The sequence below is a fragment of the Pinus tabuliformis genome, chromosome 9 (assembly GCF_031772625.1).
Source record: "Pinus tabuliformis cultivar Carrire ecotype Pingquan chromosome 9, CPIR1, whole genome shotgun sequence".
NCBI classification, from domain to species: Eukaryota; Viridiplantae; Streptophyta; class Pinopsida; order Pinales; family Pinaceae; genus Pinus; species Pinus tabuliformis.
In genome coordinates this window covers 352,159,295-352,185,197 of record NC_142307.1, presented here as the reverse complement: position 1 = coordinate 352,185,197, position 25,903 = coordinate 352,159,295, and the positions used below count along the sequence as shown (strand labels likewise).

The 25,903-nt window shown below is 42.5% G+C and overlaps 1 pseudogene across 1 annotated transcript in view; it reads left to right on the top strand.

The window, feature by feature from the left end:
• The first annotated feature begins 5,778 nt into the window (after positions 1-5,778).
• Positions 5,779-25,903, top strand: part of LOC149148661 (putative inositol transporter 2) — a 162,092-nt pseudogene continuing 141,967 nt past the window's right edge. The window contains exons 1-3 of the transcript XR_016263200.1: positions 5,779-5,914; positions 6,404-6,812; positions 6,888-6,995. The product of XR_016263200.1 is annotated as a putative inositol transporter 2 (transcript). The remainder of the gene's footprint in view (positions 5,915-6,403; positions 6,813-6,887; positions 6,996-25,903) is intronic.

Here is a 25,903-nt window from a genome sequence, read left to right as displayed (position 1 = left end):
TCCTTGGGCACCTTGGCCTTTGCTTTTCACAAGGGGACATAGGCAGGCAGTTTTTTCATAGAGTGCGTAGGTTGGATATCCACCTCCATGCCTTCGTCTTCTTCCTCTATGATGATACGGGCATGAAAATCTTCTTCTTCGGCATTTGCTTCTATAGTTACAACTTTCCCTTTCTCCTCCATCGATAGTTTGCTGCACAGCAGGTTCCGCTGGGACATGCATATGGGAGCCATCGCTTGTTTATCCTTCTTGGGTCTTGGTGTATGTGGTGATTTTGGGATTTTCACCACAATCCTGGCACCTTCTAGAATGTCCCCCATAGTTAGGGCCTGCGTGGTCTCGCCGAAGGTCACCTCTTCTATTCCTAGACCATCCTTAGTTGTTGTCATTGTAGCTGTGCAACAATCTATCACTCGCGAATTTAGGGGCTTAATCAATGTTCAACTCACAATACTCAAGGCTCTGCTCAATTCACAAATGAAAAAGTGTTGTTTTCTGGGTAGCCCTTTGTATTTTATAGTGCTTTTTGAATTCGAATTTGACCATTCCCCCCAATTCTGGTTCATTAATGCTTTCTTGGCGGTAGATTTTCCCAAATCTTGCCCATAACTCACATCTTAAATGCCTGCCGCCCACTCCTTTTCACCTCAAGTCGAGCATCCCATTGTGAATAGTGACTTCAATGGTCACTTTCTGGCCAAACCACATGGCAGTGCAGCCCCCCGTGTGCGGTTTCAGACCTTGTGACTCTTTGCTTCTGCGTGCATATCCAATATCGTGCAGCTCGCAGGCAGGATAGTTTATAGTCCCGCGCTCCCTTCCAACTACCTGGAGCACTAAGACTATCCTTCCCTTGGCTATTCAGGTGGTCGCACCACCCGTGTAGAGTTCCATCCTATCCTCCATCATGGTTCCTAGAGAATCCCCACCTTGTATTGTTACAGTCGACATCACGCATTTCACCATTTGCAATGCACTACCCTAGTCACTATGCTTAGCAGTATGCGGTCCAAGCCAAGGAATTAGACTGATCAATTCGTGGCAACCGAGCTTAACCCTGTCATCGAGATTGCCCGCACCCTGTCTTACTAGCTTGGTCTTTTTGCCGAGAAAATCTTTCTTTATTTCACCCTCTAACTTCCAAACCTCTACGTCCATCAAAGAACTTTTCTTTCTTAACCGTGCCCTTTCTTCTTCAAGTTCATGGAGTCTAAGTTTTCCCTAGTAGATTTCTTCCTCAAGTCTCATGCATTTTTTTTCTTGCGGCTGTGTGATCCCTCCTTTCCGGGCTTCGCGAACCATCATATCTATGGGTGCTATTATGCGTGGTCTAGGCTTTGCATGCTACATAGGGATTACAGCCTCTGCTTCATACTTTAGCTTTAGAAGTGCCCTCATGGTTGGGGTTTTGAACATGATCCCATAAGCCCATAGAACCGCTGGTACATGCAGGTCCCAGTCAACACCTTTCACATGGTGGACCACGTTCAGTACTTTGCATACTTTTTCAAAGGCTTCCATGCAGATACTCTTTAGTGCGCTTGGTCTTATCATACTTCCTAGTCATTGTTCATGCCATATTCTTTCCTGCTCCTATTTGTTGGTCATGTTTCCTATCACGAGGACAGTGTGCATTCGTGCAGGTTGCACACCATACGCCTGTACCCATCTGGAGAGGTGGGCGTGTAGGCTGTTTCATTTGTCATACCTGGCTTTCATCCACATCTAAGGCTTTCCAAACCACATGAGCATCATCCTTCTGCATTGGCGCCAGTCCTCAAAACTTCTTTGATGTGCACCCCACCATCTTGAGAGCATAGCGCGCAGTGCCCATTTCAGAGTGTGGAAATGTTGATGTTTCGGTACTTCTCTTTCAAATTTGTTTAGGAAATCATCAACCTTGCTCAACTCATCATATATAGGCCAATCTCTTACCTCTATTGCCACGCAACACAACGACCTTGTCATCATGTTACAGTTGAGTGTGGTTACCTCATGTAACTGGTTCTACCATCGTTCTATCTCCTCGTCCGAATCTGAGGTGCAAGAGATTTCGTGCTCCCACGAAATCCTGCCATCCACTGTTGGATTCACCTAGTCCTGCTCCCATGTGGTTATCTTGTAGATACAGTCTAGATCGTCATCCCTATCGTAGTCGTGCACTAGCTCTGTGTAGCGGGATCCTTCCACAGGGTCCAAAGGTACCACTATGTGTAGTGACCTCTTCTCGAAAATCTTCTTGCACTTCTTTAGATTTATCACTCCATTCATGTGAGTGGCCCAATCTATTCCAATTCCCATGGGATATGGATTCCTGTCATCAACAATCTCTATCACTTCGAAATCTGCAAGTGCGCTCGCACCTTCGATATCCACCGTTATTCCTTGCAATCTTCCCATGGGTAGGATCTTTTGTTGGTTTGTCATTCGCAATTGAATAGGATACCATTGCAACACGGGCCTACCCATGCACTCCCATGTCTGCTTTGGCAGGACGTTCACGTCTGATCCTAGATCCAAAATCACTTGATCCATTTCATACTCCCCAATCTGCGTGTTCAATCTCATCTCTCGTCCTGTTCACGTTGTGTGCTTCCTGAGCTTTCGTACTACACGCGGTTCTCCTAGCACGGTCCCAGCACATCTAGTGATGAGTTCTTGTAGTCCCTTCACAACTTTGCTGTCGTACAACATCTTCATGCATGTCTCCAAAAGGGTAATGAGCATTGATAGGTCCATTTCCAATTCCAGTTTGTCTTTACTACCTGAAGTGGATGCCTCCATGAACCTCTTCTTAGCTTCCATGAATGTCTCCTTAGCACACTCCAAATCAAATTCTGATTCCTTTATTAGAGCCTTGCGAACCCAAGCACTCTCTTCGGGCTACTTGCCTTTGTCATATCCTATCCTAATACCACTTCGGAGCATGATATTTACATTTGGATCTTCCTCACATGGGTCAGACCCATCATTTGTAGGTTCTAAATCAGGGGAGGTTGGAGTGCTCCTTTATCATGCAATCTCGCCATCAGTGTGGGACAGTCCTCCGTCTGATGATCAAACTAGGTACAATATAAGCATGATGGTCTCATCGGATTCATACAATCGAGGGCATAATGCCCTATCCCTCTGCAATTGTAACATATCAATTGTCTGCGACCTCTTCCTTGTCCCATTCCACCTCGACCTCGTTCGTGCCCCTGAAATTCAATGTGTGCCATCCCTGCATTTTGAACGAGGGCCCGTGTTTCAGTTTGAACTCTATAGGTAGGAGTATGATCCATCATTAGTTCATAGCTCCTATAGGTATGCTCATTGTGACCTACCGACCTGTAGAAATTACAGAACAACTACTGGGAACTCTACGTATACTTCTGTAATAGATGGCAGTTATCTGTAGCATGCTTTCCTCCTATCTGAAAAATCGTGCACCATAATGTCGGCGTCGCACTCAGTCCTGCTTGGGCCTCTAGTCTCAATGGCATTGGTCCTCCTACCACCAAGTAATTCACGAATACTGGACAATGGTCCTTGTCATGTCCTTGGCCTTTATATTTTACGCATCATACCTCCTCGCGCGCTTCTGGGTGAGCTGTCCTATCCTATTTCAAACTATGCATTTCAAGGCACAAGTTTTTCAACTGCGCATGGATCTATTGGACTCCCAGGTTAGGATCTTGTATCGGGGTCTCACGCAGTCTCATTGCGATTTCCAAGGCCTCGTCCTGAGTGGATAGCTTTTGCAGTGATAGCGCATTCCTTAGATGCGGCATTAGCGATGCTACAAACCATGTGCAGTGTTGTCCATCCATCAAGGTCATGTTGGCTTCATGAATTGTACACTTTAGTCTTTGATCCAGTTCCCACGGGGTCTCACCTGAAAGCATAGCGATTTCCTTAAATCCAATACTTGACAGTGTCTCTGATTTTGGCCTGCTAAATTCCTTGTTTAGTGCAACTTGGATATCTGTGATCCCTGCGTTTTGATTGTCATTGGAATTCTTAATGTATCACGTTAGTGCACGATCCTGCAAGGCACTGACCAACGTTTCTTTCTTTATATTGTCATCCATGACTCCTTGTGCTTCCCATACAGCCTTTACCACGAGCCAAAATTGGTCTGGATATTCGTTCCCTACTCCTTTGAACACCGGTAAATTTATCACATTTGCCATATTGAACTATGGTGGTGGCAGAGGTGGTGTGGGCAAAGATGGGGGTGAAGGTGGTGAAACTGGTGGTGGTGTAGGCGGGGGTGGTATGCGCGGAGTTCGCTGCCTTATTAGATTGATTGCACTTCTTGGTGAAACTTTCATGAGCTCCTCCTTGCTTTTCCATAGAGGTGAAATCAAGGTACTAGTCTCTAATTCTGTGCTACCTTCGTTTCTGTAGATCCTCCCACTTTGCGTAGCCCCAAACATAAATTTATTTTCATAACCCACTTTTCACACAGTAGCATTTTAATCCAAGTGTTCAAGGATTTAACGTACTTACCTCACGGTCCTTTGAGGAAGCATTGTTCTGCCTCGCTATAGCTTACTGAAGTATCTACCGCGAACTCGGTGATAAACCCTCCTATAATTCAATCAATCCAATGGTCCACAACACACGTGATCTTATCTTCTGATGCTTCCAGTTTGCGCACCAACTATGGAGTCCACAAAATAGGTTTGTCGAGCCTACACCTTCCTTGACTGTGTGCTAGCTTCATGATCCACTCATACAGCTCAGAGGGTAAGGATGCAAATAAAATTTCATGGATTTCCATATATAAGTAGCAATCTAACCACTCTTCCTTTGATAACTATGGATTCCTATTTTCCTGAACTGCGAACGCGTGAATCTTTCTGTCCGACCACTCTTCAATTTCTTTCTTTTTCGGATTCCAGTGACATGACATCAAACATCTCTTATGCAGATCCTGGTCTAGGCAACGAAACCATTTGTTGGCTTATTGGGGCCTGACCGAGGTTCAGAGTTAATTTATCCAAACAAATCCTGGTACTAGTGGCCCTTTCTGTAACAGTCCACGAAGCGCAGACTGAGGTCTCACCCGAAGTAGTATGGGAGGGTGCTAGAACTAGGTTTATGCACCCTGGAGATGTCTGATGAGTTCAAGTGGTCTGCGGTTCGACCTTGTGCACATGTCGCTTTGCACATTTTCTCGTGCCTCGTAGCCTAATATACTTCCTTTGTGCAACCGTACTTGTGGGTTGAGCGTCGCGCTCTACATTATCACCCAAGATCTTACTAGTATTTCAATGTTAGTTGATTATTTTAGCCTACTTGCGCGCTTTAAATTATACTTAACAACATAAACCATTCATACAGGTGTGCGCAGTAAATAAACAATATATTTGCAAATTATATCAAACATGCATTAACCCCAGAAAAGATACACAAAATTATGATAAAACTTCTCTTTATTAATTCCTTCCTCGGTTACAAACTCAACTTCGCCCTGCGCACTCAGGTGTAGGGGTCTGCGCACTCAGCTATGGACTACTAGGCCTCTCTACACTTAGCTACAGAGCCTTCTCCTACCTGACCACCCAGAGACACGGTTCACTTTTCTTAGGCTCTTCATATCTCTCTTACTCTCTCTTATTCTATCTCATTTTACACTTAGAGCCTCGCTCTATTTATATAATCCCATGGTGCATGGACCATGGGTAGGTCTATCTAGCTGACATTACATTACAAAACTAGGGCGGACAACCCTATTACTACTAATACAGGTATTGTTCATTAATAATTTTGTCTCATATCTACTGCAATATGGTGTTGATAACTAACAACAATAATGGCAATGAGAAACAGAAAGTGGGTCTTTCCATTGTTTGGAAAAATCTATTTATACTTAGATTAGCACTTACTTTAGGCATTGGAGGTCTCCTCTTCGGTTATGACATAGGCAAGCTGGGATATATGACTCTAAAAAAATTTTATCGTTTTATTGAATTTATTTTGATCGTAGATTTCATGAATATTTTAAATTTTGAAAAATAAAAAAGATAATTGTTTGAACTTGCTCTGTTGGTCAAATTCTAAATGTTAGTTATTTGAACTTGCTCTATGAGTTATCAATGATGTATAGCTCGGGTGGTTGGAAGGGTTTAATGATAACCTCCCACCCTGGTTCCAGTTGCATGACATGACCATGTTGAATAAATCTGAAAAAGGGCTGTATGTACAGCTATGCTGAGCTTCTTCAATAATGAAAAAAATACTTGCTCTACTTTTTCACTACTGAAAAAAAAAAAGAACTTGCTCTGTCTATCAAATTTTAAAATATTAAATATTCTTAAAATCTACAATAATAATGAATATGATACATATAATTGCGGTGTATTGCATCATAGATAAACTTCAATATTCATATTGTTTTATTTTGGATTTTCAGGTGTCATATCAAGTGCCCTTTTGTATATCAAAGATGAGTTTCCCTCTGTGGAAAGAAACACATCTTTATAGAAATCCATTGTTAGAATGGCTGTTGCAGGAGCGGTTATTGGGGCTGGCTTTGGAGGTCTATATATAGTGAACGGTTTGGGAGGCAAATATCACTACTATCAGTGGATGTTATTTTTTTTTTTGGAGCAATTATGATGGGAGTTGCACCCAATCCTGTTGTGCTCATAGTGGGGAGATTACTAGTGGGCTTGGGTGTAGGTGTGGCTTCAACATCCTCTCCTTTATATATCTCTAAAATTTCACCACCCAGAGTCAGGGGAGCACTGTGTAGTCTCAACGCGTTTCTCCTAACTAGTGCTCAGTTCTTGTCGTATGTTGTCAATTATGGTTTCACCAAGGTAATAACTTGAATGCAGCAGAATGTTTTTATAATGTTTTCACATAAGTTGTTGGGTCTGATGTTATTAATATAGGTACGATGGACATGGAGATGGATGCTTGGAATTGCAGCTATTCCTCTGGCCGTGCAGTTTCTTTTAATGATATTCATGCCCGAATCTCCCCGATGGTTGATCAGAGAGGCATCATATAAATCCCTTCTTTCAATATTCTTTTATTCCCTCTAGTATTTTTGTATGGTTGAACTTATGTCTATTGTAATATTTCAGAAATTTGAAGGTTAGAATGAGAATAAACAATTAATGGTCAGATTTCAGAATATTTTTTAAATTTGCTATTAATCTATAAATATTTTTTTTTTGCTGAAGCAAGAGTCGTTCCTTCTATTTCATTAAAACAAAAAATATTTTACATAAAGTACAACCGTCCACAAGGCACTGTGGACCAAGGAAAATCTAATCACTAACTGCCAAAGTCATGAACCCCCAACCCTACAAACATAACCTCAAAACCCTCAGTAGACAGACAATTCTTGGGCCGTGCGGTTAGAAGAACATGCGAAAATCCACGATTCCTCCCGCGCATCTGAACAACCGGACTTGCATCTTTAATCACTACCGTCCATTCTCCTCGCTCGATCCAACGACAGAGGAAGATATCACACTGCAAAGATGCTCGGTGCTTAACGACCAGGCCCCACCAACATGCACGATCATTCCTGTCCATAGATTCACCCAGTGAAATCCGACGGCTGAGGATAATATCGCTTGGGTCTAAAGCCCCAAACATTAGCACATAATGAGAGGCTTGCGAACAACCAAATACCACCAAGGAAGTGGATTTGCATCCTAAAAAGGAAAATCAGGGGTATTATGTGATCCATATTTAAATAGGAACGGAACAAATTATAGAGATAACCATAAACATAAAGATGCAGTCGAAATAATACTTCATTTCATTAATGTAAAATAATGAAATATGCTTACAAACAGCAATGGAAATAGACCAGATAGGGCGATGGTATCTTATCTCTGAAAAGAGATGTGGCGGCTATATGCCTCTGAACTGTGTTACAATGAGGCTCGAAGGCCTATTTATTGTTTAGAAACAATGGAAAATCCTCAACATCCAAAAACCTAACCCTAGAAGATAAAAAGCTAAACTATGGGCCCTGTTTGGGTAAATTGGTACATCAACTTCCCAAGGTCGTAACTTTGGCATACAATCTTCATTTGACGCATACAATATCTTGTTAGAAAGATCTATCTGAGAACTAAAACTTTGGGAAGAGCAACATCGGTCCATGTACCCATGTTTCTCCTAGTTTTCCCAAAAAACATCTTTTACGGCCTCAAAACATCTATGGAAGTTCAGGACCCGAAAAACTGCTAAAAATAGTAAATTGTGCTACAATTAAGGAAGCTAAAAAGATGAAAGAAACAATGGTGGGGGTCCAGGTGGACTTGGTAGGTAGCCACCAATATCAACCTGGATCATTCCTCCCCCCTTAGGAATCAATTGTCCTCATTGCGTTGAGTTCCTCCATGAGATGAGGAAACTTTTGTTGAACTTGGTCCCTTGTGAACCACTTTCCCTGGTGAAGGAGTTGGCATGCTTTGACAACTCAATACAGTTGGATATTCTACTGACGAGTGCGCTTGATCTGTGTGTCCATGATCCGATCAGTTGTAGCTTGTTCTATGTAATCTGGATTTAACTCTATGGGTGTGAGTTATTTTGCAATGTCGGATGTGTCTAGTAATGGTGGAAAGTATGGCCGAAGGTGGTCCACATTGAACACTGGGTGTAGGCTAAGGAATGGGGGAATGCTGAGCTCAAATGCATTGTCTCCCACAACCTTGGTAATGGTGTAAGGACCATATCAGAGTCGTTTGAGTTTCCGATAAGGCATTCCTTTTGCAGATGCAACTAGACTTTGTCGCCCACTTGAAACTTGTGTGGCACCTACTGTTGATCATGTCGCTACTTGTACTTGGCATTTTATTTCTCCAGAATGTCATGGACCTGCTGGCGAATATGTTGGATGTGCTCAATGAAGATGGTTTCCTTATCTGTTTCAGAATGGACATGAGCCAAATCTGCGTGAGTAGCTGCAAATGGCATGGCCACATCAATGGGACATAATGGCTGGAATCCCAAGCCCACCTGAAAAGGGTTGTGGCTAGTCGAGCTGTGGAGAGCTCGGTTGTAGCTATGCTGAACATAAGGGAGACTCTCGTCCCATGTGCGTGGATGCTTTGAGTTGTACATGCGCAAAATGTGTATGATCATCCTGTTGACAACCTCTGTCTGGCCATCAGTTTGAAGATGGAAGGCTGTGGACTTAGTGAGTTTAGTGTCCAGCATCGACTAGAGACTGGACCAAAATCTACTGAGGAACCTGCTATCCCGATCTGAGATGATAGACTATGGGATCTCAAAGTGTACCCACACTCGTTCAAAGAAGAGTTTAGCAGTGGCTTCTGCTGTGACATTCTTCTTGCAGGCCGCCATAATGGCCATCTTTAAGAACCTGTCGACGACCACAAAAACACAGTCATTTCCATGCTTAGTGGAAGGAAGGCCTGACATGTAGTCCCTGGAGATGGATTCCCAAGGTCGACTAGGGGCAAGCAATGGGGTATAGAGCCCTTGCTTCTTGATGGTTGGTTTGGCAATGGCATAGGCAGTGCATGATCTGATGTACTTGCTGACATCGTTTCGAAGATTCGACCAATAGAAATAATTCTGCAATACTGCCACCATTTTCTCAAACCTGAAATGCCCAACAACCTGACTTTAGTGTGCTTCCCAAATCATCTTGGCACGCTCACTTGAAGGAACACAAAGGTGACCCAGGTGGAATAACAGAGTATCCTGGAGGTGAAAATCTGGAACATGCTAACCCTCGAAGAGTGTCTGGTATGTGTGGCTGAATTCTAGGTCGCTTTTGTAGAGAAGTGGCCAGTTAGAAGTCTCGTGCCCACAAGAGTTGAGCACAGTGGTTAATGCCATGATCGGTGATCGACTAAGACAATCTGCAACATTATTGGTGTTGCCCTTCTTATACTTGATATTCAAATGGAACTGTTGTAGGTATGTGGACCACTTCTAATGGCGATCATTCTACAATTTCCCTTGGATCTGTACAAACTGCAAGGGTCGGTGGTCTGTGTGGATGACCATTTCCTTCCCTAAAATGTAATGCTTCCATTGTCGACAAGCTTGCACAATGGAATACATCTCTTTGTCATAAGTGGCATACTTTCGGACTGTGTCTAAAAGTGTCTCACTGTGATATGCCACTAGATGACCATGTTGAGTAAGGACTGCCCCAATCGCATAGTCAGAGGCATCTGTATCGACCTCAAATGGTTGTTGCAAGTCTGGTAATGCGAGCACAGGTGTCGTGCAGAGGCGATATTTCAACTCTATGAATTCCTTCTGTTGAGATTTAGACCAAAAGTATTTTACTTTCTCTCCTCCCTTGGTGACTTGACTCAAGGGCCAACTGATATGAGAAAATCCCAACACAAACCTACAATAGAAGTTGGCAAGACCTAGAAAGCTACGAAGCTCTGTTAGAGTGGTTGGAGCTGGCCAATCCCGAATGACTTGGATCTCGGCTGGATCCACATGCACCCCCTGTTCATCAATAATGTATCCCAGATACTGAACCTGGGTCATGCCAAAAGTTCATTTCTCCAAATTGGCACATAACTTTTGTTGCCGCAATGTTTGGAGAACTTGGCGAATGTGGTGGAGGTGCTCTTCCCAACTCTGGCTAAAGATTAGGATGTCATCCAAGTATACCACTACAAATGAGTTGGTGAATGGTCGCAAGATGTCATCCATTAACCTCATGAAGGTTGCAGGAGCATTCGTCAATTCAAAAGGCATAACCAACCATTTGAAAACGTCCTCCTTGGCTTTGAAGGCAGTGTTCCACACATCAAAGGGTTCGATTGGTACCTGGTGATATCCTGACTTCAAATCGATCTTGCTGAAATATTTTTCCCCCTTCAGTTGGTCTAGGAGGTCATCAATCCATGGGATTGGGTACCTATTATGGACAGTGATCTTGTTCAGCACCCAATAGTCAATACAGAGTCTCCAAGTCCCATCCTTCTTCTATACCAACACAATCAGGCTCCCACAGGGTGATGAACTCGGACGGATGTGACCTTTCTGCAGCAGATCCTGAATCTGCCTCTTGATTTCATTGTTCTCCATAACAGAGTGCCGATAGATTGGTCCATTGGGCAGCAGCGCACCTGGGGTCAGATCGATGGAGTGCTTGACCTGACAGTGCAGACGAACCCTTGCGGGGGAGGTGAAGATGTCCTCGTACTCCTCCACGACCTTCTCCATCTCTAGTTGTCATGTGAAGGGGCCCTGTCGGGAAGTCGTGGCAAACATCTTCTTCTTTCCTTGAGAGCGTATCATCAGGAAAAAAAATTTCCCGGTTTTGGAAATGAGTTTACCGCATTGTTTTGTAGTAACCAAAGAGATGGCAGTAGGTGGTACTACCTTAGGTATCCTGTACAACTTATTTCCCAAAGTAACAATAACAACATGGGGCCTTGATTCATACATAGCATGTCACTTCCACAAGTATGGTTGTCCTAATAATACATCACAAACTTCAAGGGGAGCAATGTCACACAATACCTTATCTGTGAAGGGCTTGATGTTGTACGGAAGGCGACACTATCGGCTCATGCGAAGATCCCGTCCTTAGTGAAGCCACTTGATGGTGTATGGTTGTGGATGTGCTGTGGTCGGTAAGCTTAGCCGCTTCACGACCTCTACTAAAATGTGGTTCTTTTGGCTCCTGCTGTCGATAATGAACTGTAACGGGGAGCCCTTTACCCACATCTGGGAGTGGAAGAGATTCTCCTCCTCCTTTGGATTTTCAGGTTCCTCCTTCTGGATCTTCGTAGTGGCAACAGTGGCGTTGAGCTCCACATCGATAATCTACTTCCCTTTGTCATTCCCCTTGTCGGTGTTATAGAAATTTTTGGGCACTGCAACCCTAATCATATATGTCCATAAACCGAGGGCTTCTGAGTCCCTAAAAGTGTTGTTTCATGCCCTAAAGGAACAAGGTCAGCTGATTACATCATCTCCCAGAAGTTCTCCACAGAAAACTGCTAAGAACTGGTCAAAACTGGACCATACAGGTTGCTCAGTGCTAGGGGTGCAATGCATCTCACCTGCTCAGTGCAAAAAGTGTGATGCATATTGGAAAGCCCTTCTGTAGGGTGCGATGGGTGAGAATGGACAAATGGCAGAGACATTTTGTGAGGTGGATGATCATGGAATCTTCCAGAAACTTCTCCTGTGACACTTGCCTCTCTGAATTCGCCCAGGGATGAGTAAGAGATCATCAATCTCCAAGTGGAATCAATAACTACCAGAGAGAAGACGCTAATCAAAATCCCAGAAGCTGACTCACTCCCCAGCAATCATCTATATAAGGATCCCTCATCCCAGAGATCCGGGAGGCTGGAATTTTGTATCTTGTAAGGAAGTGTTGTTGGTTTCCTGGTGGAACATCATAGTGTTGGGTGATCTAAGCTTTTCATGAGGTGAAGAAGGGCTTTCATGTTGTGAGGATGACGCTGGGTCAAATCAATGGGTTGTAATCCTCTCTTCTAATCTTCACATCAATAAAGATATTTAAGTTTTCCTCCACATTCTTGTATGTTTGATTATATGTGCATTTGTGTGGTCAATATATATCTGGTCCTATATTGTTTATGATTGTAGATCTCTGCACTTTGAAGGTATTATGTTGCTTTGACTTTACAGGTACTCTTTGAAGTGGAGTGGTCAAGGGAGGAGTGGCAAAGACCTATCAGTGAGGAGAAGGAACAAGCAAGGAACTGAGCGAAAGATCGACTTTGGTATTCTTTGATCCTCTCCTATCTACTTCTCATAAAGGAAAATGAAAGTAACTTTAATCTGTTTGTTTCTAAGATAGCTACCCGTCTTAGTGGGACTAGTAGCTCTGCATAGACACTATATTTCCCGATAACGAAATGGCGACTCCACTGGGGAGCGAATATATTGTTTGCTTGTCTATATTTGTTTGCCTTATAAACTTATAGACGGAGCCTGAAGTCAAGCCAGCTAGCCTTCGAACTGCATTTGCTATGAAAGTGAAAAGTAGATCAATGCTACTTCAGTCTATCTCCAGGTTTTGTTTATAAACTGAACAATCGATTTGCAAACATCCTAATTGCCCTGGTGGTGGCTCTAGTAACCTCATTAGATCATCCCCTATGATTTCTATTTACTGACTATCATTAGCTCGGCCTAAATCCCTGAACTAAGCTGCAAAATGTGAACAAGAACCAAGTTGAAGTCTCATCCCTGGACCATCGCACCTTCTCCTCTTGGGAATCTGGATGCATCGCACCTCCCGTGTGTAGTAGGTGCACTACATTGCACTTTCCCTATGTTACAGGTGCGTTGATCAGATAAGACCTCTTCTGCTTCCAGATTTTGGTTTTTTGTTCACTCTCTTCAGCTTTATTCAGGAGTTTTGCTGTCTATGATCAGTATACCTCTGTTGAAACTCCCTTCCTTTCCATTATTCCACCTCCATCATGCGAAGAACTGTGAGTGTTTTTATGTATTGTGTGCCATTTTCAGTTCTCTTTTACAAAGAAGTAGCGTAATCGAACTGTCATCTTTTGATTTGGAAGTGTCACAAGTGTCTTTTTCAGTCAAAGAAAAGAATCCTATTGTTCTTGATGGTCGATTATACTGTTACTCTTGTGTTTGATTTGAATTAGTAGTTTTTCAAGTGTCGAAAGCAGTTTTCAGTTAAAAATCGCAAAGTTTCGTCATTATCTTACTTTCGTCTTTTGAAGAGAAAATTTTTAGTACTATCACTTTGAAAAGATAATTCAAATTTGTACTTAGCATTCTTCTTGTCATTCACACATTAAGAAGGCTGAAAACAAATACATGCACGTGCATTTTCATTTATACTGCTTGTTGATTTCGATTTAGGACAGTGCATCTAGTGTGTGTTCTCTACTCTATGTTGAAAGAATCTCATTTCTCTTTCCTTAGTAGCTAGGATTTTCATTGCAAAAAGAAGATCAAATGATTGTTTATCATCTTAGATTGCATTTTAGGAATTGTATATCTACATCACGCGGTGAACCTGAAAGGCAAACTTCTTAAGAAAGATCAACTATAAAATAAATTCAATGAACATAAAAATGCTTTGGAACCTAATGCACAACATTTAAAAGTCTGGGCTAGAGACGTATTTCGGCGTCGTAAATCCTGGTAACTATCGGTTTCATTGTAGGTTGGGTGATTCCTCCTCTTTGAGATGACAAGTGCCAGTATGAACTTGTGCTCCCATGTATCGTCAAGTATATATTGGGAGACCACAATAGGCTATATCCTTTATCCTTAGGAAGTCGTGTCTACCGCCCTATCGATCGTAATGCACTGAACACAGCATTCGGGAAGATTGACTGCCGTACCGTAAAAAGTATTCTGCAGTTTTGCGATTGGTTTGGTAATCCCTTTGTCTAGATTTCTAAAGTAGTCTCTTTCGTTCCTTTTCAGACTCCTTAAAGGAAAAGGTCCATCTGAGCACTTGTCACTTCAGGCCCATTAAAAATCGAAGGCGACTAGAGTCATCTTTTGTTTTTTCTCGACTCTTAAAAATTGAAAAAACAAGTTGTGTCAAAGCATCTAAAATTCATTTAATTCAGAATAACATTTTCCCCTTTATTTTGAGTTGATCGAGTAATCTGCAATCGTGGAAGAAAGTCAATTGAAACCCCATCGTTCGAGGAGATTAACGAGTCAACCATCTTTGACTCCGAAAACGAAACCACTCCGGACGAAGCAAACTCATTTAACCAGGTCAAAGTCCCCTGGTTTGATTGGAACTTTTGTTCCAACATCCTCAGGGACTCCGGTTACTCCAAACATTTCTGGTATTCCTGCCTCTACAGAAGAAGTTCTGCAGCCACAAGAGGACATTAGAACTGATCCTAGTGTAGTGATAAACACTTCTATTCCTGAACCAGCTTCATCTAAAATTTATTCGGAAGGTGTTGTCCCCCAAACCTCTGTCGCTGCAGAATCTATACCTTCTTTGGCACGAGAAATATATTACGGACCTGACGGTTTACCTCTTCCACCTGGATTGATTGCTATAGAAGAGATTGTGGAGAATCCTCCATCAAGTACTCCATTGCATTTTGGAGCTGGTATCACCCTATATCCTTCTTCAACAAAAGTTTGTCTCTCTTCATCGCAGGTTCCTGTAGAATCGCGAGTTCCTGTAGAGTCACTAGGAAGTCTTTTGGATAGACTAGCTATGTTTGAACAACCATCGACATCCAGGACTGTATCATCTGATGCTGCAGCAGCAGAACTTCCTGCTGCTACTCCAACGATGTTCACTGGCGTGCCATCTGTCCCAACTAGCTCTCAACCACTAGATGGAGTCCGTTCAGGGACTATTTCGACAGTATGGTCTGTTCCCATTTTTCATCCGGAATGGTATTTGGAATCTCTTATGTTGAGTCTCAACAGATTGATCCTTTGCACCAGCATCAATTTGGGCAACCCGACCCCTAAAGGCAAATCCTTCCTTTGAGCACTAGAATGTCATCGTATGGGGGGCAGTATGCCCTTTCATTGTTCCCTCCGGGAGAACAACCATACGAGAGTTCACAACAGAATTCAGGTTATGCTGGAATTACATCCAGTGGTTGGGTGCCAATGCTGCCTCAACAACCAAGAGTTGTATACTCAATGCAACAAAGTCTCCCTATGCCAAATATCCCCACTACACCGACTATTTTGACGGTGTCGCAAGTACAAGCATTTCCCGTTGTATGCCAACCTCAAGTTTCTCAGGTTGTAATACAACAGCCCCTTGTCTCTCTGACGCCACCACAATCACTGATTAGTGGCTCCTTAACCGGAATGAACCAGGCTCAGATGGGTACCATTACCCCTCATCTTGGTCAAACAACCAGTATTGGACAACAGCAAATGGCTTCACAACCATGGCTGGTACAATATCAACAACCGCAATTCCAACAAGCTTACCGAGGATCTGAGCAACAAATCTTTGCAAGTAATGGGCAGCCGTATATTCAAAACGGTCAACATCAATCATATCATAATGGTTATGCCCATCAACCTTACCAAAGTTATCAGCATCAAATGCATTATGCTGGTATGCAAAGACTAACTGCTCAGGCAATCCCATCCTATCCTGGGTATGCTTCGCCGAACCTAAATCAACAGTTGCCCTTCGTGGTGACTTTAGAGTTAATGGATCTAAATCGACTAACAAACAATCCAATTGCTTATGCCCCATGGTGGCCGGTGATTCCGCATAAACTTCCATTAGATATTCCTAAATTTAATGGAAATTCGGGTGAAGACCTGTCGAATCATGTGATGACCTTTCATCTGTGGTGTTCATCCAACACTCTTAATGATGATTTGATTAGGCTTCGCCTTTTTCAGCGAATGTTAACTGGTCTAGCAGCAAAATGGTATATCGAATTGCCTAGAGCTTCATTTGATAACTTCAGTGCCCTAGCCACAACCTTTTTAACCCATTTTCAATTACCCATAAGGTACGAAACAGGAACGGAGCTTCTTACCAATTTCAAACAAATGACGACTACTTACATACATGATCATATTCATGAGTGGCCACGTCGTCCTAGAATGGTAAAAACATATGTTCCCGATCAGTTGTTAGCTGAATGGTTTATTAGGTCATTGTTACCTTCTGTCACAGAAGATGTGGCAAATGGAGGAGTCATCACTGAAGAGCAAGTTATTGCTCGTGCACAATACCTAGAATTGATATATACTCAGCCTGGCACGCTCTATGACAAAATCCCTGATGCTCCTAGACCGGAATTTTCCGTTCCTCCCCCTCCTAAATCGAACAAAGACTCTCATGCTAGCGATGGCGTGATAGGAATGACTAGCACGAAATCCATAAAGGCTACATCGAAGAAAGCCCGTATGGTTTCCGGTCAAAATGCAAAAGAAGAACTTCTTGCCTCGGAGGTAAACACCGTGTCGACTGACAAATGCAATGAACCAAAGCAACCAGGGGGCAAGAAGAAGAACAAAGGGAAAAAGAAGAAACAGGAGGAGTCATCTCCTGAAAAATCTTCTGCAAACCCTACTGGGCAAAGGAAACCCCCTTCGGGGTGTCAAATATGCGATGAGGATCATTGGACGAGAGAATGTCCACATAAAGCTGAAGTTAAGAAACTCTTTAAAAGTGCAAAAACCTCGGCAGTATTAACTGATCCATTTCCAAACCCAGGAACCAATTTGGTTGCTAGTGATAATGCTTCCCCGTCCCAAGTGCTTATGTTGTCTGTTTCAAAGCAACAAAATGATGCTTTGATATCGACAAGGAATAAAGATTACGGGAATCCACAGCTGTCGAACAACAAGGCTACTGATCAACCTAGTAGTTCGACAACAACTTCAACCAAAGTTGTGCCACCCATCATTCCTGAGCTAACGATAAAGCCGCCAAAGGGAGTAGTACACAAATCGACATTTAATCCTCGTGCGAGAGCAGCATAGAATTATAACATAGTAGAGGACCTGGCCCAAACGCCATCCGCTATGTCAACACTTGAGGTACTACAAAATTTCCCCTCCCAAAAGCAGGTTTTATTATCAACAATAGGTGGGATAGACCCAGCGGATTCCAATCTTGTGGCCTTTAGTCATAAATATTATGACCCTCAGTTACTAGCTCAACTCGCTTTCCTTATTCAAGTGAAAGCCCTCAACAAAACTGTTCATCGAACAATTATTGATGAGGGAGCATCAACATGTATTATGTCGATGATTTGCTGGAAAACTCTAGGCTCTCCACCCTTGTCGCAATCGTCAACAACATTAAAAGCATTTGATGGATGAACGTATACCCCATACGGGATACTAAGTAACTTGCAAGTAGAACTGGGGGGAAAACGGTAGAGATTGATGTTGAAGTTATCGACGGAAACCTCGATTACAACATCCTACTGGGAAGGCCCTGGATATATGCTATGGCCGCTGTTGTGTCGACATACTTTAGAAAGATTGCATTTCCTTTCCAAGGAGGAATTACAATCGTCGACCAACAAACATTTCTCCCCAACAGTTCACAAGTTACGGGAAGCATTCCAATGATCCATGGAAGCCCTCATTCACTTCAAAATATCATAGCAAGCCTACTAAAAGACCCTACATTAATGGGGACTTTTTCCCTACCGCCTCCAAACAATCTGGCGGAAGTGGCCACAGTGGGAACCTGCAATATGGTGTCTTCCATTCAGAAGATATCCAGTCCCGATGTTAGCATGGATCATCACGAGGTTTTGTCTCCAAGCCCAATAGAAATATTGTAGCAATCAATGTTTTCGGCATGGGAGGCGAACCCAAAGGAATGCTCATCAAGCGTTTAGATAGATAGGTCTAAAGAATATGGTACCCCTTCAGATCCTTGGTCGCATGTACACTCTACAGATGAGGGAATTGTTCAATCAATGATAATTTACAGGGCACCATGGGAAGATTACCACCATCGGTCCCATCTTTTAGATTATAAAGAAGATTATTCCAGTGAGCTTGACCATCCTTCAGTGTTTGATTTCCTGTTGAATACTGTAAATACGGTGGATTCCGAGAGAAACCTGTCAAATATTGAAGAGACTATCACCATAAATATCTCGACTAAACTATATGTTTTAGATAATATTCATGTCAGAAAATCTTGTTCTCCTACAAAACTGGAAATATATAACACTCTCTTTCGCGAGTTCAGAGATGTCGCTGCTTCGTCATATGACGAAATGCCTGGCATTGACTCAAGCATAGTTGAACACGAAATTAAAATGTATCCAGATGTCAAACCAGTATGACAACTGCTCCGGAAGGTGCACCCCAAGAAAGCTGCTGCCATCAAGGCAGAAGTTGAAAAACTTCTCCATGCTAGTTTCATATACCCCGTTCCTCTAACAGATTGGGTATCGAATATTGTTCCTGTAATGAAAAAGCAAAGAACGATTAGAGTGTGCATCGATTATAGGGATGTAAATCAAGCTTGTCAAAAGACAACTATCCTACACCCTTCATTGACTAGATAATTGATGAATGCACCGGATGTGAAATCTTTTCATTTATGGATGGATTTTCCGAGTATAATCAAATAAATATCCACCCACAGGACCAGTCAAAGACTGCATTCATTTGTCCATGGGGCACATTCGCTTATCGCAAGCTACCTTTTGGTTTAAATAACGCAGGGGAAACCTTTCAGAGGGAAATGAATTATGCCTTCCATGACATCAAGAACATCGGTCAACCATATCTCGACGATCTTTCGGCTCATTCGCGAGAGTGGACCGATCATCCGCAGCATTTGAGAGCGATATTTCTACGTTGCTGACACTACAAAATACAACTCAATCCACACAAATGTGTGTTTTGTGTCGGTTCTGGTTGTTTACTTGGCTTTGTAGTTTTGAAAGACGGGATTCGTCTTGACCCTTGTAAGGTTCAAGCAATCATTGATTTGCCTCCGCCTGTAAATTTGCTTCAGATTCAGAAACTCCAAGGGAAAGCAAACTTTCTGAGGAGGTTCATTCCAAATTATGTCGAACTTGCTAAAGGTTATACTCGTCTGTTGAAAAAAGAAGTACCCTTTGTCTGGGATTAGGTCGCGCAAGCTTCCTTTGATGCTTTAAAAGAGTCCCTAATAAAAGAATCATTAATGTATGATCTTGATTATCAAAAGGACTTTAACCTGTATCTAGCTGCAACAAATACGACCATAACAATGGTTTTAGTTCAAGAAGAAAATGGAATCGAACATCCTATCTATTATTTAAGTCAAAAAATAAATGATATAGAAACCAAGTACTCCTATGTTGAAAAGCTGGCTCTTGCAGCTGTGCAAGCAATACAGAGATTTCGACACTATATCCTCTTTCGAAAAACTACCATTTTGTCAGATTGCAACCCCATGACTTATATCTTGTCACGACAGTTACTGGGGGGCAAATATTCCAAATGGATAGCAATTTTGCAAGAGTTTGATCTGGAATTCGTAAAATCCAAATCAAAGAAAGCCCTGGTTTTCGCGGAGTTACTATGTGATCTCCCATCATCATCCAATGATTCAACATCCAATGCTACAATCGTGGATGAATCTTTGTTTCTGATATCTTCAAGCGATCCATGGTATGGAGATATAATCATCTACCTCTAGACCCAAACATATAGGTCTAATACCTCTTTTTTAGACCAAAGACGTACTAAATACCAAGCAAAAGACTACATGATCGTTGGTGATACACTTAACCGTCGTGGTATCCATACAGTTCTACGGAGGTGCCTCACCCATGAGGAGGCCGAAAAAGTCCTGAATGAATGTCATTCAGGTGCGTGTGGGGGGCATCAATCTGGCTATGCTACAACACAAAATATTTTACGAGTAGGATACTTCTGGCCAACAATGTTCAAAGATTGCATAACCGCAGTCAGAAGTTGACATGCTTGTCAAATCTTCGATCACAAAACCAGAATTCCACCCACACCTTTGTAGCGAGTAGTTGCGGTTGGACTGTTCGCAAAATGGGGCATAGATTTCATGACTTGTAACCCCACCTCAGCCAGGGGGCATGGGTATATCATAGTCATGGTTAACTATTTTACAAAATGGGTCGAGGTGATGACTACATTAAACAACAGTGGTGAAACGGCTGCTCTTTTCTTTTTCAATCATGTAGTCTCCAGGTTCGGTGTTCCACAGGCTATAGTCACAGATCATGGATCGCATTTTTGCAATCACATGATGGTTGAGTTGGCTGCCAAATTAGGACTATCCCACGACAGCTCTACCGCATCTTATCCGCAAGCTAACGGACAAGTTGAGGCAATCAACAAAGTGCTGAAGCGCATGTTGCAAAGGATGATTGGAGTCCATAAACGGAGTTGGCACCTAATCCTATACTCAGCCTTATGGGCATACTGGAAATCGGTGAGGAATGCAACTGGTTTTACACCCTTTTAGCTGGTGTATGGCCTGGAGGCAATCTTACCAGTTTAGTGTGAAATCTCGTCCCTCAAGCTCGCAATCGACCTTCTCCCCGGAACTTCAGAAGAGGAGACTCATTTCTTGGAATTAATCCAACTAGATGAAACCCGTCGTGATGCCACTTTGGCTAACGAAGCCCATAAGAAACGAGTCAAGGCATAGTTTGACAAGAATGTCAAACCCTGTGTCTTCTCAGAAGGTGACCTGGTCTTACTATATGACTAAGAGTCCGATAAGTTGGGAGTAGGTAAGTTCAAGTCTTTATGGATGGGCCCCTATATTGTTAAGTAGGTATTAGCAAAAGGAGCCTACTAGCTAGTGCATTATGATGGGATTCCATTGGCGCAACCTCGCAATGGGTTGTACCTTAAGCGTTACTATGCTTAACTCAGTATAGTAACCCCTATGCTTTTGTTACATTTTTTTTTTCGTTAAGAGCAATCATCTTGGTTAGGTAATCTGCTTTTGCATTTGCTACAGATGTCGAACCCATTGGAATCATTTGTTGGATATGTCGACGGAGCAAGCCGTAGTTCGCGGAACCTATCTTCTGCAGCCTGGGCCATATTTGATCCAAGTGGCGAGTTAGTAAGTTTCAGAGGGGTATGTATTGGCCAATCAATGAACAACATCACCGAATACAGCACATTGATAGAGCTCCTCTCTGATGCCATAACACATGGCATACACCGACTTGTTGTCAGGCTAGACTCACAACTCATCGTTCTACAGCTCACCGGTATCTATTCTGTACGGAATCCAGCTATCTATCAAATGTTCCTAAGGGTCAAGATTTTGGAAAGACAGTTCGATTTCATCCAATATCAACATATTTCCAGAAACTTAAACACGTTAACAAACTCATTGGAAAATTATGTGTTAGATAGACATTTACAGCATTTATAAAAGAAACGCATTTCATCAATATTTGTATCAGGATCATATAACTTAACCAAAATGAAGCTTCGAAAATCAAAAATATATATAACTGTTTATGGTTTACACATAGTGTTCTGTGTCCAAGACAAAAACTGGTCAAATGACCCAAAAACTCAAAATGCTAGGGGGCACCCTAGTCTAATGGTGCTGGTGATAATAGGTCACTGCTTGTACAATCATGCGTAAAAGCCTAGTCCATCGACGTGGCACCACAGTAGTATGTCGCTGGAATCTCAGAGGCAGCTTGTCAGTCCTCACATCTGGGATACCGAGAGTGAGGCCTTCGATCTATTCTTGCAATGCTGCAAGAGTCTCTGCCACATCCAGGTCGTGAAGGACAGCCCTCCCCATAGCCTCTCTGACTGGAACGGTAGCTGGTGCTCTCAGGCGCACTGCTAGTTGCACCGGCCCAACATCTGCATGAGCACACGAGTTTTCTATTAGTCTTGATAAAAGAAAGCACAAGAACATTATAAAAACAATAAATAGGGATATGGTCATAGATTTTACCTATAACACCCCACTGCTCACCAGCCGGTAGCACCAAATCTGGGTCACCCTGAAAATCCATACTAGCATATGGACACTCAGCATAAACCATCTCTTGACGATTGAACCACTCAAAGAAGGCATCAGAGAAAGAAACCTGTGGCTAACCAACATGTCAGGCCATAAGGTTGACCCATCTCTACATCCGTGGCTCAGTGGGCAGCGGCAAACCAAGTGAAATGTACTGCGGCTGCATCAGTGGGATCTTCTCCAAGGTGAAAGCGATCAAAATGGAACCATAGCCAAAGTTCTTAGATCGTCCATTTTTCACCTTGGTAAGTTTTTCTTTCAACATAGGAAGTACTACATCACACCAGTTGAACACCTTCGGTTTGAGGCATTCCAATGCGTACTGCATATAAGACCTGTTGGCCACATGAAGAGCCGCACTGCCAGCCAATCTAGCAAAAGTGAACAAGATAGTCCTCAACGGCCAGTTAGTGACATCTCGAATGTTGATTTTGCTGTCCCTACTCGGCTTAGATCCTTCTCTACAGTATCAGCGAATATAATCTCTCACAGATTCGCCCCCACGAGCGGAACCTGATAGGGAGAGAGGGGCACCACGCCTCGATAAACCGGTCAGAGAGTAGATGTCCACGATAGTCAAGGGGATGGATTTTCCTCTGATCTGAAACACCTGGTTGGTAGGATCCCATGCGTCAAGGAAATATTGCAACAAGTTGATTTGTTTCCTCATGCTAGAGATGCGGAAGAACTTGAGCAAACCACAGTTCCGCAATGCAGTTACCATACTCGGATCATGTAAAGCAACCATGTCCTCTTCTTCATGCTCGCGTTCTCGCCATGTAATAACAATTTTTCTCCGATGAATCTCTGAAAAAAAACAAGGGAAGAGTCAGGATCTTGATTTGGCAAAAAACAGGCAAAAATTCCATGAAAAAATAGTTCACAAATTTCCCTATTTGCGCCCATCGCACCCCAGTAGTGTACTAGGAGCGATGCATACTGACTGGCCAGTGACCAGTCCAATATGCATCACACCTTTCGATATAGGAAGGGTGCAATGGGGCTAGGGCGAATTGTTCAAACCCTAGGGGCTCATCAAAGTAGGGAAACATGCTCAGAATTCAAAAACGAAAGAATGCGACCGAAGAGTACAGGTTTAGCTCCTACCTGGTCCAGACGACGCCAAGAATTGTCCACAGAATCTCCCGAAATCAACTAGTGAAAATCAAGGGGGAAAAGACCTCCAAAGCTCCAACAAACCAAAGTTCAAATGAAATGGTAAAATGGGAGGTAAAAACCACTTTTAAATTACTTTTCATATAATTCAAGTAAGGTATTAGTGTTTTAACTCATTTTTCAAGCATGCATTTTCATTTCTAATCAGTTTGTTGAAGCAATTGAACAGGTAGTACAACCATTGAAGGAACAAAGTGTAAACGGTGAATCAAATAATCAATGACCATTATCACAAGCAGTTTTTATGCGAAGTTCAAGCTCATTAAAAATTAAACCTAAGCGATGAGCAAATGTTCCCCTAGAGTTTAAGCTCATTAAAAAATGAACCCACCTCTGGTAAATAACCATTGCGAAAGCATTATCATCAGCTTTTTGAGCCCTGGTCGTGTTCTTACCATCACCCCCACTCTGTTTTAGCCGATCATACACCTCCATTTGATTGTTTACCCCTTTTGAGGAACAGCTGCAAAGAGTGATTCTGTTGGCCATCCTTATGACACTGTCGTGACTGGAAAATTCCAAACCTTACCTGGAATTAGCAGCTACCCAAAAATATCACTCGTTCCTCGAAAAACGAGTCTCCTTTAAGCTCTTTTCATCTGACTCGTAAAATATGAAAAGATTGCCGAGCAGTTGGCCTCTCCAGCTCGTTAAATCTACCGGGAGTGCTATCCCTCCTCTAGATTTTAATCTTTTTGGACCTAAGGGATTATTACACATAAAGATCGAGCGCTTGTCTTGTTCGGCTCGTTAAAACTATCAAAAATTCATCCATTTCATATTATTTTATACTTTTTCGGACTTAAGGGATTACATGACGAAAAAGGATTACTAGAGTTTTCTTTCTATCCCTTTTCAAGCTCTCTAAAATTGAAAAAGGACCGAGTTTTCTTTGTAGTTAAACTCATTAAAACCAATAGCGACAAACTTGTCCATGCAGACAAGAACGAGTTTCACTGTTGCTACGCTCGTTAAAACATAGCGGCGGGTTTGCCCGAAGGGAAAATTATAGAACAAGCATATCTTATCCTCCTCAAGCTTGATAAAAATAAAGAGGTACTGGTCAGCAATGACTAGGGAAAATTTGGGAAGAAAACTTGAAGAATCTTTATTGGTAGCGATTCGCTCTTGAACATGACACTTTCACTCCATCACCATGATTGAGTCGAGTTGGGTTATTCTGTTCACCGGTCATATCACCATTGGTCCACCGTACCATCCATCTTTGGGGTTAACACTACCAATCCATTTTAGTGTCGTCGATATGTTCAAGAGAAGTCGATCAGAGAATTCACCAACCCAGCTTGTGCCTCACCCACTGCAATGCCTTCATGTTTCATTCTTTCATAACTGCCACCCTGAACCCTGTATCATCAGATCGTTTTCACCTCCACAAAAATCATTTGCTCTGTTCCGTGCCATAGATGTTGGATTCATTAAGGCCCTCCTACGATGGGTCACTTCTTGTCGACATCAGCTCATTATCCAAGAAGTAGACATAGGAACAACCCTTTCAGTACTTTGAATCTTGCATGCCTCAATGGCAAGTTTCTCACTTTCGGCGACAGGTTTACATCAATGGCCTTCGACCGAGAGATTTTGCACGGTGTTTGACGCCAAGTCCCATTTTCACACCACGCGAATTGTACTGTAGTACCTTGAGGGTCATCATCATTATCGGTGATTCCTCTCGCGACTGTTAACAGCTTACATCATTGGCTGGTAATCAGGTGATGTCTTTCCATGTTCGACTCCAGAACATTTTTCACATGGATCGACTTGTACTTCGAGCAAAGATTGGATGAGTTTGAAGACCCCGGATCTAGTTTCATCCATCCAGGCTGTGATATATTCAGGAAAATAAAGACATCAAATGTACATCATTGCTACACAGATGATCATCCGACTCCAAGGATGATGACTCTACCATAATCATCAGTCTACCGAACAAACGGTTGTATATCCTATGTACATCAAAATGAATTTATAAAGCTGAGCATGGGAATGCCCGCCTCAGCTAGATCATGAAAAATGTTATGAAGATAATGTATTGTATTGTATCTTATTACAGGTCGCCTTCCGGTTTGAAAAACCTCGGATCCTCATGATAAAGCATTTCACCTGAAATCAAAAGATTAACAACCTCATGCTTTAGGGGGCAACTATTATAGACATTTTTGGGCAGTGCAACCCCAATCATATATGTCCATAAACTGAGGGCTTCTGAGTCCCTAAAAGTGTTGTTTCATGCCCTAAAGGAACAAGGTTAGCTAA